We start from the raw sequence: 17,945 nt of genomic DNA, 5'->3' as shown, positions 1-17,945 counted from the left end.
TGACTGGCAGCAACTCTTTAGGATTTCATACAGGTATCTTTCCCAGCCCTATCTAACAGCCCTACCAGGCACACAGACTAGGATATTAGGAGTTTTTATTCATAAAAGTACTACTATGAATATTTATATACTGCTCTTCAGCCAAAGTTCACAAAGCGATTCACAAAGTCGTAATATATTTCTTAGCAGTTGTTGCTCATACAGAGATGCATGCTACACTTTCAAATAACACAAAAAGGCACAAAACAGCCACCAAGCTCCACTGTCAAGCACTCTTCCCAATTCCAGTTTTAAAAGTTGGGTTTTACAGTCTGTGCCCCCTTCTTGTAATGATTGCATACAGGAATTATCTCCAACGGATATGGCAACCCTATCTGACAGCCAGTAATCTGCAAGTCCTTTGCCACTCCTTGGCAGAGGCGCAACTATAATAGGGCAAGGGGAGACAGTTGTCTGGGGGCCCACTGCCTTGGCCCCCCCCCGAGGCAAGTCACATGAGTAACTCCCCCAGCTGCACACCCATCCAGGCTTCCTTCAGTTGTATTTATCCTCCAAAACTGATGTGGGGGTTAAGACCTGGAGCTACCAGAACAGCAGGTCTTTCTCTAGTACCATTAAATGACTTGCATCATCCACAATTTACAAAACTTTTAAAAAAATAATTTAGGATGATGTTCTATTGTGGCACATAGGTGTATGTATGTTTGTTTGTTTATTTACAGTGCTTTTTGTTACCACTATTCCGCCTCATTTAAGATTTCTTTACATCATGAGCTGAGCTTCAGTGAGGTGGGGGGCCCATTTTAAGATCTTGTCTCTGGGCCCACTCCAACCCTGCTACGCCCCTGCTCCTTGGGCTGCTACTCTGTAGTGACAAGTGTAGCACACATATTTATTCTTATGTTTAATTTTATCCTTACTCCATGGAGTTCATCTCAGCATACTGTCATGGTTCCCCCCTGTTCTTTAACCTCACCACAATCCTGTGAGGTAGGTTATACTGAGGAATAATGACTGGCCCAAGGTTCCCCTATCAGCTTTCTGGCTCAGAGGAGATTTGAACCTAGGTCTCTCCAATCTAAGACTGACACTCTTGCCATTACACCACACTGGCTGTTATACACAACTCCTTATTTGTTGTCCACAAGATAATATGGTTGCTGTCATAAGAAAATTATTTATCTTTTAATTTTTATTTTGCTGCTGCTGCTGCTGCTGCTACTACTACTACTACTACTTGTGCAATAAGGCTTTAAGTAAAAAGATATCTTATCCATAACCATTACATTCCAGACCCTCCAAAGTCAAGTCCTAACTGACAAATAACTGCCCCCCATTTACTGCAAGAATTAACTGAGCCACCGTGGTTAGAAGATTAAATAATTAATTTTATTGTTTTGTTAGTTGTTCTTGTAATCGTTTGTCCAACAAAAAGTTTAATAGATCCGATTGAATTTGTGCATTTAAGATCACAGAACCTAGTATACACACATCACACACACACACACACATACACACATACACACACATACCATTTCCATCACTTTATCTATGGAAGGTGTCCTCTCAATTTGATTATGTTTATCACTATATGTTGCAAAGGCCATCAGGTTTCTAATTAATTTCCATTGCTTATGTGGATAATAGGGTTTTGTGTTTTTTTATTTTAGGCACATCAGTTTTTTAAAAACTTTGCCTAGCTCTAACTATGCAGCAGCTTCCTCTGCTGAATAATACCTTTTAAATTACCTTCAGCAGTATGTTAATATCTCTGCCCATTCTGAGATCTTCATACTCTGAACACAAGCATTCACATGTACAGAGGGAAGAAGGAATGTAAAATACACCAGCCGTCTTACTGTTCCAACCGCAGTTTGCTACCTTGCCTTTCCTTCCACTTGCGTCCATGAAGTTTTTCACACCTAGCTTTTAGTTTGCATCTCCTCTGGAATGGAGGTGTGAATTCACATATTGGCCAAATTTACCCTTAAGTCCCTGTGAGCTAGCAAGGAGCACTTCTCACACAGTTTGGGTTTTTCATTGCTTGTTAGAGTGTAACCCATTTTATATCCGGGGTAAAAAAAAAAAAAAATCACTTTTTGCATCGTTTTTTTCAGGCTTCAAACTCGGAGTAAACTCGTGGTAAAGCCTGCTGTCTGGGAAAGCGCCATAGAGTATTCTGGGGGTTGTAAATAGACTTTCTCAAATGACCATTTCACCATGTGCAAATTCAAACCATATGGAAAAAACACCTCATGTGTCCCCAAACTGGAACCTGGCTGTTTCATTAGACTGACTCTATGCATGTTAAAAACTGAATATTGAAAAGCTAAATCTAACCATTTACATTCTCATATAAACCAGGATCCCAGGATCCCTTCATATGCCCCATATTATCCTGAGGATGCATAATCTCAATCGTGTGGAGATGGATTGGAGAACTGCCATTACCAGCTCTCTAATCCCTGTGGAGGTCATGGGGAACTGAAGAACATCTCCACAGTGTTTCTGGGTATGAAGCAAACAGCCACCGTACAGATGGAGGCTCTGTTTGCCAGTGCTTTATCAAAACAGCAGTTAGCTAAACAAAAACAGTTAGGAAACAAAAAGTGTAAGGTGGATCCCAAGGGTCCTCCTTCCTAAGCAAATTCTGGAACACCAGGTGCAACTTCCTGCTTTTTAGGAGATTTTAAAAACATTTCCAAATGAAAAGTGTATGCAAAAAGAAAAAAAGAAGAACCTTACCTGGTATTTATCTTGGATTCTGTACTATAATAACTTGCCAGTAGCAAATTCCACACACCAAAACCACAGTTTCTTATATGGTCTCATGTGGTCCCCATCGCACACATACAGACACGTACGCTATGGAAAAACATTCAAAAAGCCAGCATCAACATTATAAAAAGAACCCCCAAAGCAGATTAGCACCTCCCTTATAGGTGGGAACACTGGGTTTTTATGCTTACCTTCTATTTATTTATAGCCAAGTGGCCCAGCCTCAAATGGCCTTCAGAATCATATACCCGCTCAGTGCTAATCTAAAATCTTGTATGGTTTGGGATGATTTACAGTGCATGGACTCTGAATAATGCCTCCCTTTTTATTTTAAAGGCACAACATTGTAAGATGCTATCTTTTATTGGGCCATGGGTTGCAAACCTTCGAGTTGGACTGAGCTCTTCATCCAGCAAGCAAGTGTCCACAGCACAATGGTTGTTAGCATAGCCTCTTACTTTAGGTGATGAAAAAGTCTATGCAATTATTTTGTGCAATGAATACTTAATTGCTAGGTGAGGAGTTCTGTCGAATTCAAAAGCTCACAGCATCTTTAAGGATTGGATAGCCCAATACAAGATAATGGCTGGCACATCCTGACTAAATTATTTGACAGAAATCTTATTAGAATTAAGTAGTTCTTTAGAGCCAATTCTGAATAATACTACTGAGTAACTTAATCTGGATGTCAGCCAGAAAAGTCATTCACTCAACCTCATGCTGCTCCTCTGGAGGGCTGGGGAGAAGGCAGGAGTTCTCCTGCCTTCCTGGGCAGATGAGCGGTGCCCATTTTTGCCTCCACCGTGCTGCATGCCCACACAAGTGGTGCCACAATCAAGGCCAAAGCTGGGATTGGGAGGAGGAAGTTCTCCCGCATCCCAGAGAGACCCGTGCCAGAAGCTCAGTGGCGGCTCTCATTCAAGCAGCCACTGTGTTCAGCATGGCTACTCCTTCCCTCCGGCTTGTTGCCCAAAATGGCAATGGGCCAGGCCAGGGAGAAACCTCAACCTGGCAGTAATCACCCAGACAATTGCCTGCCAAACCCACTGTTCATTCTGTGTAAAACACCTGGTAGAAGAGCAGGGCTACCCTCGGCAGCTGCTGGAGCAGCCGGGAGCAGAGGGCTCCTGGCACTCCAGATGACATGAGCTTGTGTCATGAGACTAGCCTTCGTATCTCACAATTCTATACCTCTGTTTCTGATATATCAGCTTGCCCACTAATATTTTGATACCTTTTAATATTTTTTTATTGGTTTCTCTTTTTTCTTGCTTTTTATATCCCTTGTTTCCATTTTTCTGGGGAGGCTCTTGTTGGGGACGCCCCCCCATTGGGGATGACCCCCCTCCCCCAACATTAGACCCAGAGCCACCAACCCGGAATTATATGGAACCCAGGCCTGTGTCTGATTCCATTTTATAAGAGTTCAATTAAATGCCTGAACTCAAGGTGAACTGACACCTAGATCTCAGGACTGCCTCATGTACTGCTCTGTGAAAGAGGAGGCAATCCAGCATTGTATTGTGAAATGGGCACTCACAGAAACACAAGGGCTAGGCCTGAGCTAATCGATATGCTAAAATGTAACTCACTATCAGATAACATCTGTGGAAGAGGCCAGGGGCTGATCTCCCCTTTCCTGTTGCAAGAAGTCTATGTTAATCTTTGTCAATGATTGCTCTGCTATGCCCAAAGGGGATTACTCAGTTGCTGTCTATAGAAATTCCACCCTAGAAGAACACCTGTAGATTTAGTCCTTTTGCTAACACCTTCTGGGACCAGGCCCAAATCTGGGGACAAGAGAAGAGGCCCATTTGCAGCTCAGAGATGCAGATTTGCTTTGGTCCCCTCCCCAAGATAGCAGCTAACAGAAGATGGGATTAACATCTCCCTGGACTGCATGAATAATTAAAAAGACATTATCCAGAAGGTAACAGCAAGTTGTCACCTTTTGAGACCCAGGAAATATGATGGGAGATCAAAGGAAGATACAATTATAAAGAATGAGGTTTACTGGACAGAGAGCTAGCAGTCTTTTGCTTACAAGCAGTCTTTTGCCTACAAGCAATCTTGTGCCTACAAGCAAGATCCGCTCATGAGCAATCCAAGGGTTTGCTGCCCAAGCCGCGGGGCTAGGGGCAGGAACTCTTTCCATGGGAGAAGGGACTGTTTATGACTTCTGCTGCGAAGTGAGAAGTCAAGACTCCCCAGCCATGATACTCCCGAGCAATCTTCTGCCTACAAGCAAGACTTGCTCATGAGTAATCCAGGAGTTTGCTGCTAAGCCGCAGGGCAACAAGCAGGAACTCTGTCCATGGACAGGAACTGTCTCTGACTTCCACTGCACAGTGAGAAGTCAAGACTTCCCCAGCCATGGTACCTTCACTCTCTGCCTTGCTCTGAGCAAACTGTCTGCTTGACCAGCCTGCTTGACCACCAGAAGCCAGACTACCGCTCCCAAGTTGCTGTTCCCAGCTACAGCCTCTCTCCTTCAGCTGAAAGATCCACCGTTCTCAAGCCTCTGATCCTGGTAATATACTGCCTTCACAAGCCTTGGATCCCTCTTCCCTCCTTCCTACTAATCACTGCTACCCCCTTCCTAAGCCCCCCGCTTCCTCCTCCTTTCTCTGCTTCTCTCTAAATGTTTTATTTAGGATTTGTTAGATTATTAGATATCTGTAATTACTGATTGCACACACATATGTTAGTTAGGCACATTACTCTACAACTTGAATCGGAAACATGTTTTTAATGTGGATTATTTTATCCTGATGAGCAACTTTTTATAATAAAGCCCATTGAACTTTCTGAGTGTGTCTCTCTCTATCTCTGTTTGCGCGCCCAGATCCTACATGGTCACCATCTCCAAGAACCAATTCAGTTTGTGTATGATGTGACTTTGCCTCTTTCCCTCTAAGCATGTACAGAGTGCGAAACCAGGTGTAGTTCACAACACTCTCAACGCTATGACTCTCCCTCTTCTTCTGTGCTTCTCATGTCATGTACTTCTGCAGGGGAGATGCTTCCTTACTCAATAAGGCCAGTAGAACGAGAAAATACTACAGCACCGCTTGCTTCCAGTTTCCCTTGAGATGTCAAGGGTTGAATGTGGAACCTTCAGCATGCAAAGCATGTGCTCAGTCACTGAGTTACAGCCTAACTCCCCAAAGCTTCTCATCCCTGTGCTTTGCCTTCCCATCTGCTTGAACAAGAGAAGCTGCTGCCAGAGAGAATAATGGGAGGCATGAAGAGCCGGTCTATAAATTTCCTTGTTTTCTCAGCAGGAAAATCTGCTGAGAGTGACTATGCAATGGAAGCAAGAACTCTAAGGACTCTCCAGCTGTCATTGCCCACAGGGGCTGGAGACTGAACCAAACAGGATGGTTCAACAGCCATTTTAAATTAACGCATCAGTACAAGCTGTCCTTGATTTAAGAGTTCTGAGTTAAGATGAATGATGTTCAGGCTGTTTGTAAATTGCCAACTTGTTTCAACTTTACAACTGTGTCTCAGCTTTACAACACTTGACATAGGAGGTGAGGCTCAATTTGGTGGCTGCTGGTGCTTGGGCTGGAGGAGGAGAAGGAGGAGGAGGAGGAGGAAGCAATGGCAGCAGGCTCACATTGTGGCAGTTGCTGCTGCATCTGAGGCTGTGAATAGGATGGGTTTACAAATAGGATAGATTTACTCACCCATCTGAGATGTCCCCATCACTACTGTTTCTCCTCCTTTTCCTCCTGGCTCAACTGCTGCACTATAATGGCAAGAGGAGAGAGCCTGGTCATACCCAGCCCAAGTGCTGCTTCCTACCCACGCTCCTTCCTTCCCTGTCTTACAGTTATTGATTGATTGATTGATTTGATTTCTATACCACCCTTTCAAAAATGGCTCAGGGTGGTTTACACAGAGAAATAATAAATAAATAAGATAGATCCCTGTCCCCAAAGGGCTCACAATCTAAAAGAAACATTAGATAGACACCAGCAACAGTCACTGGAGGTACTGTGCTGGGGGGGGGGTAGGGCCAGTTACTCTCCCCCTGCTAAATAAAGAGAATCACCATCTTAAAAGGTGCCTTTTTGCCAAGTTACCCTTGCCTAGGAAGCAGGAGGAGATGAAGGCAAGCTACCCAGTTTGCTTCTTTCCTTCCACAGAAATGTGAGAAAGAGGCAAGAAAGGATTGCAAAGGGTGACAAGGGTGAACAACTTCTGATTCTCCATCACCAACAACTCTGTTGGACATCTAGACATCTGGGACTGACACACCACCAGCTTTTATAGCATTGGGCAGAGGGGAAGGAGTATGCAGTCTTGTTTCAGGAATTAAAACTCCCATTCATAACACTGTTTTCTATGGGGAAATAGGTTCTGAGTTAAGATGTTTTGACTTAAGAAAGTCACAAGTTTTCAGAAACCAATTGTGTTGTAAGTCTGAAGACTTCCTGGAAACCATCAGGTTGGATGCTCAGTCATGAAGCTCACTGGGTGATCTTAGGCCAGTAACTACCTCTCAGCCTGACTTATTTCACAGGGTTGTTGTGAGACTGTAATAGGATCATCTCATGTATGCTGCTTTTAACCCCTTGAAGGAGAAGTGTAATAAAAATATAATGACCACATAAATGAAATATGCCTCATCAGGTAAATGGACTATAGGTCAGTAGTAGAAAAGGTTCAGATTTAATCCCTGCCTTTGCCTTTAAAAGATTTCAGGTAACAGTGCTGGGATAGGCCTCTTGGATAGGCAGTTGGGGTAGACAGTGCCGGTCTTGTTGGACCAGTACTCTAACTAAGTACAAGGAAGCTTCTTGGTGTTACAGATACTAAGAGATCATCCTTTGTTAGGTGGGTGGCTTGCTAATAACGTCAAGGTGATTAGATGATGTTTCATCAGTGTGAAATAATGGCAGGAAATATTCTCATAGTTGGGAATCTTTCTCCAGCATTTGGGATGTAATATCCATTAGAATTTGGCAAGGTGACCCCTAAAGCTAGTGGGAAGGGAACACAAAACTAGAGATTTTTTGCCATTTGAATTAAGAGATATTGGGTGTCTGAGTTGAAAGTGAAGAATCTTAGGGTGCAGGAGCTCTTTCTTACAGCACAGTCCTATATATTTACTCAGAGGTAAACCCCGAATGAGAATCTGGTGCAAGGCTAGCAGATATGCTGCCTGCTAAACAGGTGTCTAGTTGCTTATCTGTTATTATCTGTTGCTAATTATCTTTAATTATCTGTTTTATTATCTGTTATCTGATTAATTATCAGATATCCATTATCTGTTGCTAATATTCTTGTAAGTTCTGTCCCTGAAGTCTGGTTTCCTCACTACCCTGGGAAGTAAGGAACACTTCACAGTATAAACATAAACAATGCAAATTAAATAACAATTTGATCCACTTGATAAATGGATACATGAAGGTCATGCAAATGCAGCCTAATGGAATGGGACTATTGACACTCCAAAACTACCAAACTATTTTGCTGAGCTGAGGGTCATTAATTTCCTACAATATTTAAGAACAAATCTCTGTGATACTCCCTATAGTCTCAGTTCAGTCATGAAATGTTTACGAACATTTAACAGTTCCTGAGGACCCATAACTGATGAACGTGTAAATCCTTCATACTTCATGGTCTACTTAATCAATGGCCTGTAACGGTTACCTTGGAGCGCTACAGCCTGTTAATGAATATCTATGGAAGACAGCTTAATAGCCAGACATGCATAAAATAGATTTAAAAGAGGGTTGGACAAATTAATAGTGGATATATCTATTAATGACAATTATTTCTGATGGCTAAATGAAACCTTAGGTTCAGAGGCAGCATGTTTCTGAGAACCAGATGCTGTGAACAAACAATGAGAAGGTTGCTGTCTTCATGCTCTGCTTTCAATGGCAGGTTGCTGTTAGAACAAAATATGGGACTCAACCGACTTTTAGTCTGATCCCACAGGATTTTTTTATTTTTATTTTTGTCAATTATGTAATGAACTTTTGGTATTAAAAGAACAACAAAAATAATCAAAGAATCAAGGAGCATTCTCTTTCATGAATAGCTTTCCTGCTCTTTTAATTATGAAATTTTCCTGCTGGAGATTTCATCTAATTCTGACCAAGACTGACAATATCCCCCTTCAAGCTTTCAGATTTCCAAAACTGAAAGTACATACAACTTCCCCAGAGCTTTTACTAGCTAAAATCAACTGTGTAAAGTTAAAATGGGAAAGTCTTTTTTAAAAAGCCATTTATGCCACATTTCCTGGCATGCATCCTGTTCCACTAATGGGGTCCACTGTGACTACAACAAATAGAGCAGGAATTATTCTACGAATTACGGGACTAGGAATTGTTCTCATTATTTGCACTGGTCATTAAAAGCAATTAAATTTTGGCATGCATGTAATTGTTCGGATATAAACAGCCTCTGTTTCAGATTCTCCTTGGAGGTGTAACTTACCTGCATTGCTAAAAAGGGAACACCTGCTTATACATCAATGCCATTGCAGTTTCTCAATGAATGACATTCCTGGAGCTGTTTTATACATTAAACCCCCAACCCCCAAATGTAACCACATATTTATTTTAGTCCTGAACAAATATTTCTGGTCTCTGACTAAAATTTGATTAAAATTTTACCTAAAGTTAATTAGACTAAGTAAGAAAATATGTTCATAAAAAAATTAGGTAGGCTTTAATGGAAAGCAAAGAGTTACACTTGTTAACATTAAAAAGGGATGTTAAAAAATCTGAATGGAAGAAACTGTCTCCAAATTAATATTTTTCCAGTCTGATTACGCTAGAAGAAATTATTTAATCTCTGCTTGTGACTAGAGAGACCATATTGGCATTTTTAGTTAATCAAGCCTGCTAATTTTATTTTCCATTGCGTCATCCTCATTATGAATAAGTGTAGGCCCCAGACTTTACACCATAGAAGTGTTTAGTGTCCCTTCAAGGCTACTCCAGAATACAGTGGCTTGTTCATGAAACAAATTCCTTGCCTTAGATTTTTCTTGGTACGTGTCCTCTGCTAACACCAATTAATGTTCTAACCACGGAGTAAGCTCCCTACAGTCACCACTGTTGTGAAGCCTGCACCACTAGGGGCAGGCTTCACAAACAGCATTACAGGTGTGTATAATCAACAAACTTTGGATACTTGGGACATGGTTTTGTTCTGGATTAAAATTGAAGATCCACTTAACTCTCACATTAAAAATTGTGATTTTGTCTGTCTATTTCAGTCAGCTCCCCAAACAGTGGACAGCATCCACTGTGATACAGGCAAGTGTTCACCACCTGCTGTAACACAACATGTTGGTTGCGAACTTGATAGATTAGCACTAGGTAAGTCGCTTTATCAGTGACTATCAGTGGTTATCTCTCAGTTAAGGACTGCTTTCTAACATAATCATAATTATGTTATGATTTTAAAGACATAAGTGATTTTTGCAAGTCACTCATCATAAAAATAGTTGAACAGGAAGGATTATATGGCTTTTCTGTTCATGTATAGAAAGTGTGAAGGTGACAAATTATGCCACAGTTCCTGTTTTTCCATTTTTCAAGATGCATCCACCAATATCTTATTTTGCTCTCCTGCAAAGTATTTTCTCACCTGTGTTCCATCCCATTTAATACTTATTTGAGGCTTATCACTCTATCAAATTACGCCATCCTTAGTTTGAACATCACCCTAATCTTCTGCAGTATTTCTCTGGGGCCAGTCATAACAAAGACTTATGGTGCCTTAAAAACTAATGCACTTGTGGCAGCAGCCTTCATGGGACAGAGTCTACGTTGTTAGATGCAGGATGAAGTGTTCAGAAGGGCTAATTCCACAACAGGAGAGTTAGCCTCTAAGGTGCCACAAGACATGCTATCGTTTTCTGCAACAGACTAACAAGGTTCCCCCCTGAATCTGGAACCAGAAAATCCAGTTCCAATATATCTATCTTCTTTGGGCAGTAGAGCCCAGAGAATATCTGCTTTCTGTCTGCCTAAATAATATCTAGCTTCTGTCTCCCAAGATATCTGGCTTCTCTGGGCAGTCTTCTCTGGCCAGAGTCAGCCAAAGACAGTGGCCTAGTTAACATAGTCATTTGAATCTAGGTTTAATGTGGGTTATTGACACTAGCATGATTGTGTGAACCCATGCCAAGGCAGGAATCTCAGATTCATCTTGGGCCATAAACCACATTGGTGCGAATTCACACAATCACACTAATGTTTGTTACCAATTTTGGTCTATGACCGTAAATAAACATGATTGATTGATTGGTTTGTTACCAACTTTAAACCTAGATTTGAACATGTGAAGGCGGCCAGTGTTTTGGCACTTAGGAGCTTACTTTCTGTAACTAACTGGAGTATTCTTTAGACAACTAATAAAAGTTTCTTGCCCAACAGTGATGGTCATTATCTAAGAAGGTTGCCAGTAGTATTGTTTGTGTTAGGTCTCTTGATTCAGGGTAAAAGATGCAAGTCTCCATTTCTAAATAAATATTCCACAAACAACCAAATACGTAACCAATAAGTTATAATATTTTTTATTCATGTTAGAAATTCTAATCAGTGTTTGAACATTAATGTTTAGAGAGTTTGTACAAATTTCCACTCATGATTTTAAAACTGAGAACCACACAAGATCACAAAATGGTAACTAAAACAGTTCAGAATGACATGAATATCCACACTCTCTTTAACATGGTTAACAAGTTCTTTGTCAGCAAATGGGGCTTATAATGAAGTGTGCATTGTATTTATGTCTCAGAATGTTCCAAAACATAATGGTATCATCATTACATATAAACTCTTTAAAAATATAATTCTGTCAAAAGGATTGAGAACTACTATGTACACTACAAAAATAAATTTTCATATAAATAAATTATATGGCATACTTTTATCTTTGTAACTGAAACACAAACCCATTCCTGCTAAACACAGGCAGGCAATGAGACCCAGTCTGAATATTTTTTTTTCCTTTTAACTCCTTGCACTAAAAAGCTACAAAATGAGTCCTTAATGTAAATGTTATATACTCTTTTCCTATTTAACATTAGTAAGCATTCTATACAAATAAAAAATCCATTAACAAGTAAAAACATAGCTGTAATAGTGTTTCCAATAGAAATAAAATCCCTGCATTGAGTTTGTTATAAACTGGCATGACAAATACTGTAAGAAAACATTCTTATGATACAAAAATATAAATATCAAAAATTAAGTAAAAAAAAAAAAAGGCCAGCCACTGAGATCTCCTTTTGCCAATGTGACAATAAGAGAAAATGGTCTATACTATGCACCATGGAGCAGACACCAAGGGAGGGGGGATCACGCTCTTTCTCTTTCTCTCACTCTCTCTCACATTCACACACACAAGGAATGCTAACAGGGGCTACTGAACATCAAAGCTCTTTTTTACTTTCACCCTCTCTTCCTGCTAAAAAATCCCAGTGAGACTAGACTGGAGAGTGACTGACTGAGAGGCCCCAAAGCAATAGCATGACTTCCGATTCTCCAACATATATTTGTTGCAGTAGAAGGTAGCTTGCAATTAGTATCATACAGTTTGGTTGCAGATTTTGTTATAAGCTGAGATTTTCATAAGCTTTTTATAAGCCTTTACCACACTGCTAGTGCTCAACTGGGGCCTGGTGTCTGTTTGCTACAAAGAGTTTCCACCTTGGACAGGAAACTGAACCAACAGATTGAGCTTTGCTACCTTGCTTGACAGTCACTTATGCATCACTGAAAAAGTTCCTTCTCTTCTTTCTGTTTTTTGAATGGTCACATCAGATATATGTAAAACTGCCTCATATCAAAAAATTTTCAAGGTTGGGTTCAGAAATGGGTGCATCAGTTCACACATTGACATCTAGCAGGCCTGTGTGAAGATATCTGGGCAAAGGCTGATCCCAGAAGGAGGGCATCTGCTCAAAAAATGCCTGGACCAGAACGGCCAGTTTTTGAAACATCAGCTCAGGGTAGCCTAAGGTGAGCCACCAGGGTTTGAATACATGACATTTGTATTCACCAAATCTGAACCAAATTGGGAGGACTTCTCTCTTCAACTATACCACCTGATGATCCTATGATCTGATGCAGAGCCACATAAGTATGAAAAAATACTTTTTTTCTAAACAGAGTCATGCTGGGCCAATCTGATTAAGTCTGCACATGGGGTCACTACTACTTAGTTGTTTCAGAATCTCTTTTCTAAATGACCTGTCTAAAGCTAATTGGCAAGTTGATCCATAGGCACAACCCACAAGTAAAAACAGCCAGGAACTTCTGCAGAGGCCTCACTGAAATTAATGGTTCTTGTTTAAGAGCATAACTCTTCTTTTCTACAGGGCTAACTCAGAAGGTGTGTCTGTGGATCATGCATCATCAAGAAACTGGTTTCATAAACCAGAAGATTATGTCACAGCAGTTCTGTGGGTGGCTTCACATCAACCTGAAGATGCTCAGGCAACTTGCATGTTATCTATACACACCTGGATCTTGTGCAAAGGAGGCATGTGCTTCTAATATAGGGAAAACTCATGTACCTTCTCATGGAAAAGATGCAAAACTTCCCTATTTGCATGTGGTGAGACTGGACTCTTGCATAGCAAATGTACAAGTCACTATTGCATTGTTTTTTTCACTTAGAGGTAACATGCAGAATGACTCTCTGTTCAGCAAAGGGATAGCTAAACAGCACAGATTTTGTTCCCCATGTATATTTATCTAAATACAAAATTGGGTTTTAAAAAATATCTGTGATGTTACCTGCTCTAAAAAAGGAAAACATACAAATAAATGCGAAATGAAATATGCTATTTTCTGTTCTACTATTCTTAACTGATTATATCTTTTAGCTATTAAATAAGCCAAAATATTAGTTTTGAAAAAGGAACAGTTTCTGCTTTAAAGCATTCATTAATATATTGGAGTGTTAAGAGATCAATGTAACAGCTACCTGAATTGAAGCCACCTTTTATTTATTCATGATTAAGAGACATTGAAATTAATAGGACTGAAGTTAGTAATGACTAACTTGTCTGATTTATTTCAATGATGCTTAGTGGCAGCTAACTTAGTTTGGATCCTGCCCAAGCAAATGAAGAATATAATCTAAGTTAACTGTATTTATTATCTGTACTATGTTCAAAACACAGCAGTGACTCTCTCTGTAATAATTATCAAAATGTGATGATCAAACACATGGCTTTCACTAGTTAGCTTTCACTAGTTGTTAGCTGCAAGCAACTCTTACAGCTGATAATTGTTTTGTCTTATGGTGACTGGATTTGCTTTATCACCGCTGGGGTGGGGAGAAGGTTCAATTATAACCACTGTACAGATGAAAAAGAGGTACAGGGTACATAAATTCAAATTTAGTACAACAGAAGCATCAAAACTAGAACCCACAGGAGCCAATACCCACCACTCCACTCTTCCACCTTATGTCTGTCATTTGATGGTATCAAAAGCTGCTGTTATGTTCCAATGCTATTTTCACTAGTTTAAGAGGACCATCCAGACTGACCTATAAGAGGACCATCCAGACTGACTACAATCCTACACGCTGTTACACACAGAGACGTCCCATTGATTTCAGTGGCAGTTATTCACAAGTAACTGTGTGAAAGCTTGCAACCTTAACCAGCACTGGTGGGTTATTAAGCTCAGATTACACAGTGAGTACAATGTTCTGGGAACATTTCTGGCACTGATTATGTCTTAAGAGTAGCAGCAGAGCCGTATACTTGTGCATGCCTGCATATACTCCCCATTCACTTCTGGGGAGCAGCTTATGCAGGAAGTTCTGAATAATTGTCTGGGGTCCATTAAGTCATTACAGTAAACTACAGTATGCAAATCCCACTCATCACAAAAACCACACACAGCGACACCTACTTTAACCAACAAGGTTAACATGTTGCTCTTAATATCTGCTCATTAAAAAAAGAAGAAGCAAAAACAAAAAAAAAATTATCACGCATAGCGTGTTTGAAAGTTAACAGGAACATTTCATACTACCACAGGGCTGTGATATGAAAATTTCAATATACTTTAACACACACACACACACACGCACGAACACACACACACACGCAAGAACACACACCACACATATGTACCTTTACAAAAAAAATTCCTAATACATTAGCAATATTTGCATAGAATTATACATGTAAATTATACAATATTTAAGCAGCAGCAACATATGCTGAAATTTACGACTAGATTAAGCTTAGTGTGGCACAGAGATCAATGTACAATAAAGTACAGAGCACAAACAACAGTCCCCACTCTGTTAAACAGGAGTCAACACAACTCCAGATTATACTACTTTACACGGTTTCTCTTGTATATTACACATGTGTACACCTTTTAAATATTTATAGAAATATTTCACAAAATATTACAATAGGTTACAGTAACAGTGAACTGTTGCCCTGATGCAGCATGTCCTTTTCCATAACTTCAAGCAGTTTCTCTTCAAGCAGTTCTGGAAAGAGGAGGTTTCCCATCTTTGGCCTCTTCTTTGCTTCAGTTATTTCCCTGTACAAATAGAGACCAAAAAGAAAGAAAGAAAATGAGACGCACTGTTCACCTAAAGTTCAGCAAAGATAAATAAATCACCTCAGCCCCAAGCCATCTGACAAGTCTTGCAATTAAAAGCCAGGAGGCCTATGTTCTTTTTCCAGCAATGTCAGTGGCTTCCTGTGGCCAAATGGTTTAAACAGGATTTTTTTTTAAAAGCCTTGTTAGTTTTTAGTATTTCCATTTCTGGATATCTAATGTGGTACACTGTTGCCTGGGTTTGCAATTACAGCTGATAGATGCGTCTCTCAAGTTAGCAGCCACATCTGAAGCAAATGAACACCATTTGATCTCTGAAGCCTAGATTTTATTGAGTTCAGTACCCTTTTGGTAGAACCTTAAGAGGTCCTCCTGCACATGTGCTGTTGTGCCCAGGACTAAGACCTCTGAGTCCTGCTCACACTCCAGAAGTGCTCCGCAAGATCGGAAACATGTCGGCTGACCCTCAGCGACATGATTCCAATCTGGCAGAGCAGTTATGGAGCATGAGCCATGCTTGGACGTCTTAGTCCTGTAATGCAACAGCGCACCTGCAGGAGGACTGGGGGAGCTGCACATGGGCTCCAGCATGTCCTTGCAGAGCCTCCTAACACACATTGCGAAGCCTGTAGATTTGTGAACAATTGTTCATTCAAAGTTGCTAGCAAAGTCCAAAACTGGGAGTTCATGCAGCAGACTGAGGTGTCCATACAATAAAGCAGTGGCAGCTGGTGCGGGCACCGCTGGGTGGGGGCGGCGGGAGGCATTTTTAAGTGTACATTAGTATGTGCTTACCTCATGTACCACCGCACCAGAAAGCTCTTACCAGCAGAGGCGCGCCACCCAGAACCTGCTGTGGCGGATGATCGACTCCACCACCCAGGTGACCTCTACACATGTGTGGAGGGCACTTGCTGGCCATGCAAATGACCTCCACCAGCTGAGTGGCGGAGCCGATCCTCCACCACGGGGGGGGGGGGGGCTGGGCAGCATGGCACTGCTGGTGAGAGCTTTCAGGTGCGGCGGAATGGAGGTAAACACCTACTAATTTACACTTCAAGGTACTGCCTGCCAGAGGTGCACCTAGGTAATTTTGGAGCCTGGATCTAAAGGCCTTTGGAGCCCGCCCCCCACCCCGCAAGTTAAGCATCATTCTCCTATTCTCATCTCACATATTTCTTTCACCACTCCCCCCTCTGTCTCTAAAGCACCCGGCACAGGTCATGATCACACTTGGCCACCTGGCTTAGTGTGGGCCAGCGGCGACTACACCACCCCAGATAGACCAAAGAAGATTTGGAGGCCCGTGGACTTCAGCCCCAAAGTCCAGGGGTAAGAGTACCACTACCACCCCCACGGTGGCACCTGCACCAGCCACCACTGCCATAAAGGATCCATTTTGAACCAGACACCAGACTACTGAGGTCTGATCCAGTATTCCCTCTTAACAGGGATTCCCAGATGTTGACAACTACAACTCCCATAATCCCCAAGCAAAGGCTTTTACCACTGGGGATGCTGGGATGTTGTTGACTTCAACAACAACGGGGAACCTCTGTTAGAGGGAACACCGGTCTGATCTGAAATGGGCCCAAACTGAGCCACTCCAGGTCCTTCTAGCATACTACTCCGACATACATCAGGTTCAAGCAAGATCTTGTTGTGGCTTTCTGGTCGTGTGTGGAGCCCTCCCTGCCTCCCCTTTGTTATTTACTGAAGATGGCAGGCAGCGTTCCAATCACAGCATACCATAGGATGCCACAGTAGGCTCTTTGGGCATGCATACTGCTGTGCATGTGTGGAGCATTCTGTGGCAGCCAGAGAAACAGGCTGGCACCACTGAGCAGGAACTCAACACTGGTGAGCATTATGATGTGCGGCAGAGCATGGGGGCTGCTAGGTTATCACTGTGCATGAGGTGTTAGGTCAGCACTACTACAGGCAGACAGTCTTCCTCCCCCTGTTCTGGCTCAATGGCAGCAGCCTTTTCTTTCCAGTGTATCATCTCACTGGCCACTGCTCAGTGCATTTGGGGAAGCTGGAACATCCACCAGACATCAGGACCTTAGAGGCTCAATCCAGAGTATTTCAAAAGCAGATGAGATTGGGAGTAGACACACCCATCCTTATTTCCCCCACTACATTATGACATCCTTTTAAAGGTAGTTCTAAGCATAGTTACTAGAAAACCCAAGTCCCACGGAACTTACTTGTGAATAAATTTATTCAGTGTTCAGCTGCAAATATTTTAAAACTGTCAATATGCTTTTTACGTTAAAATTAATCACTAGGAGGGGGAATGTAGAGCCCTCTTACTTTATCATGCAAATTTATTTGGATCAAATATAGCCTGTGGCAAAATAGGGTGGTACACAATCAATCTACAAATCTATAAACTTGCAGGAAATATGTATTTGCTTGCCTGCATACTGGTATACAGAACAAGTCTGTTCACAATGAAATGGAAAAGTCTCCTTAAAACAATCCTGGCCATGAAGTGAATACAATTCCCAGGCACAGCCCTGTACAGTGAGCACTGTACAGTACAGTACAGTACAGTACAGTACAGTACACACTGTAAGA

The 17,945-nt window shown here is 41.4% G+C and overlaps 1 protein-coding gene across 3 annotated transcripts in view; it reads right to left on the bottom strand.

Annotated features, from left to right (window-relative positions):
• Window positions 1-11,305: 11,305 nt before the first annotated feature.
• Window positions 11,306-17,945, bottom strand: part of PTCH1 (patched 1) — a 144,243-nt gene continuing 137,603 nt past the window's right edge. For all 3 annotated transcript variants that reach the window (XM_053300459.1, XM_053300457.1, XM_053300458.1), the window contains one exon: window positions 11,306-15,341. The gene's annotated coding sequence lies outside the window, so the exon portion shown is untranslated. The remainder of the gene's footprint in view (window positions 15,342-17,945) is intronic.

The sequence above is a fragment of the Hemicordylus capensis genome, chromosome 2 (genome assembly GCF_027244095.1).
Source record: "Hemicordylus capensis ecotype Gifberg chromosome 2, rHemCap1.1.pri, whole genome shotgun sequence".
Classification (NCBI taxonomy): Eukaryota; Metazoa; Chordata; class Lepidosauria; order Squamata; family Cordylidae; genus Hemicordylus; species Hemicordylus capensis.
Note: the sequence above shows the minus strand (reverse complement) of the source record. Positions and strands in the feature narration are given on the sequence as shown.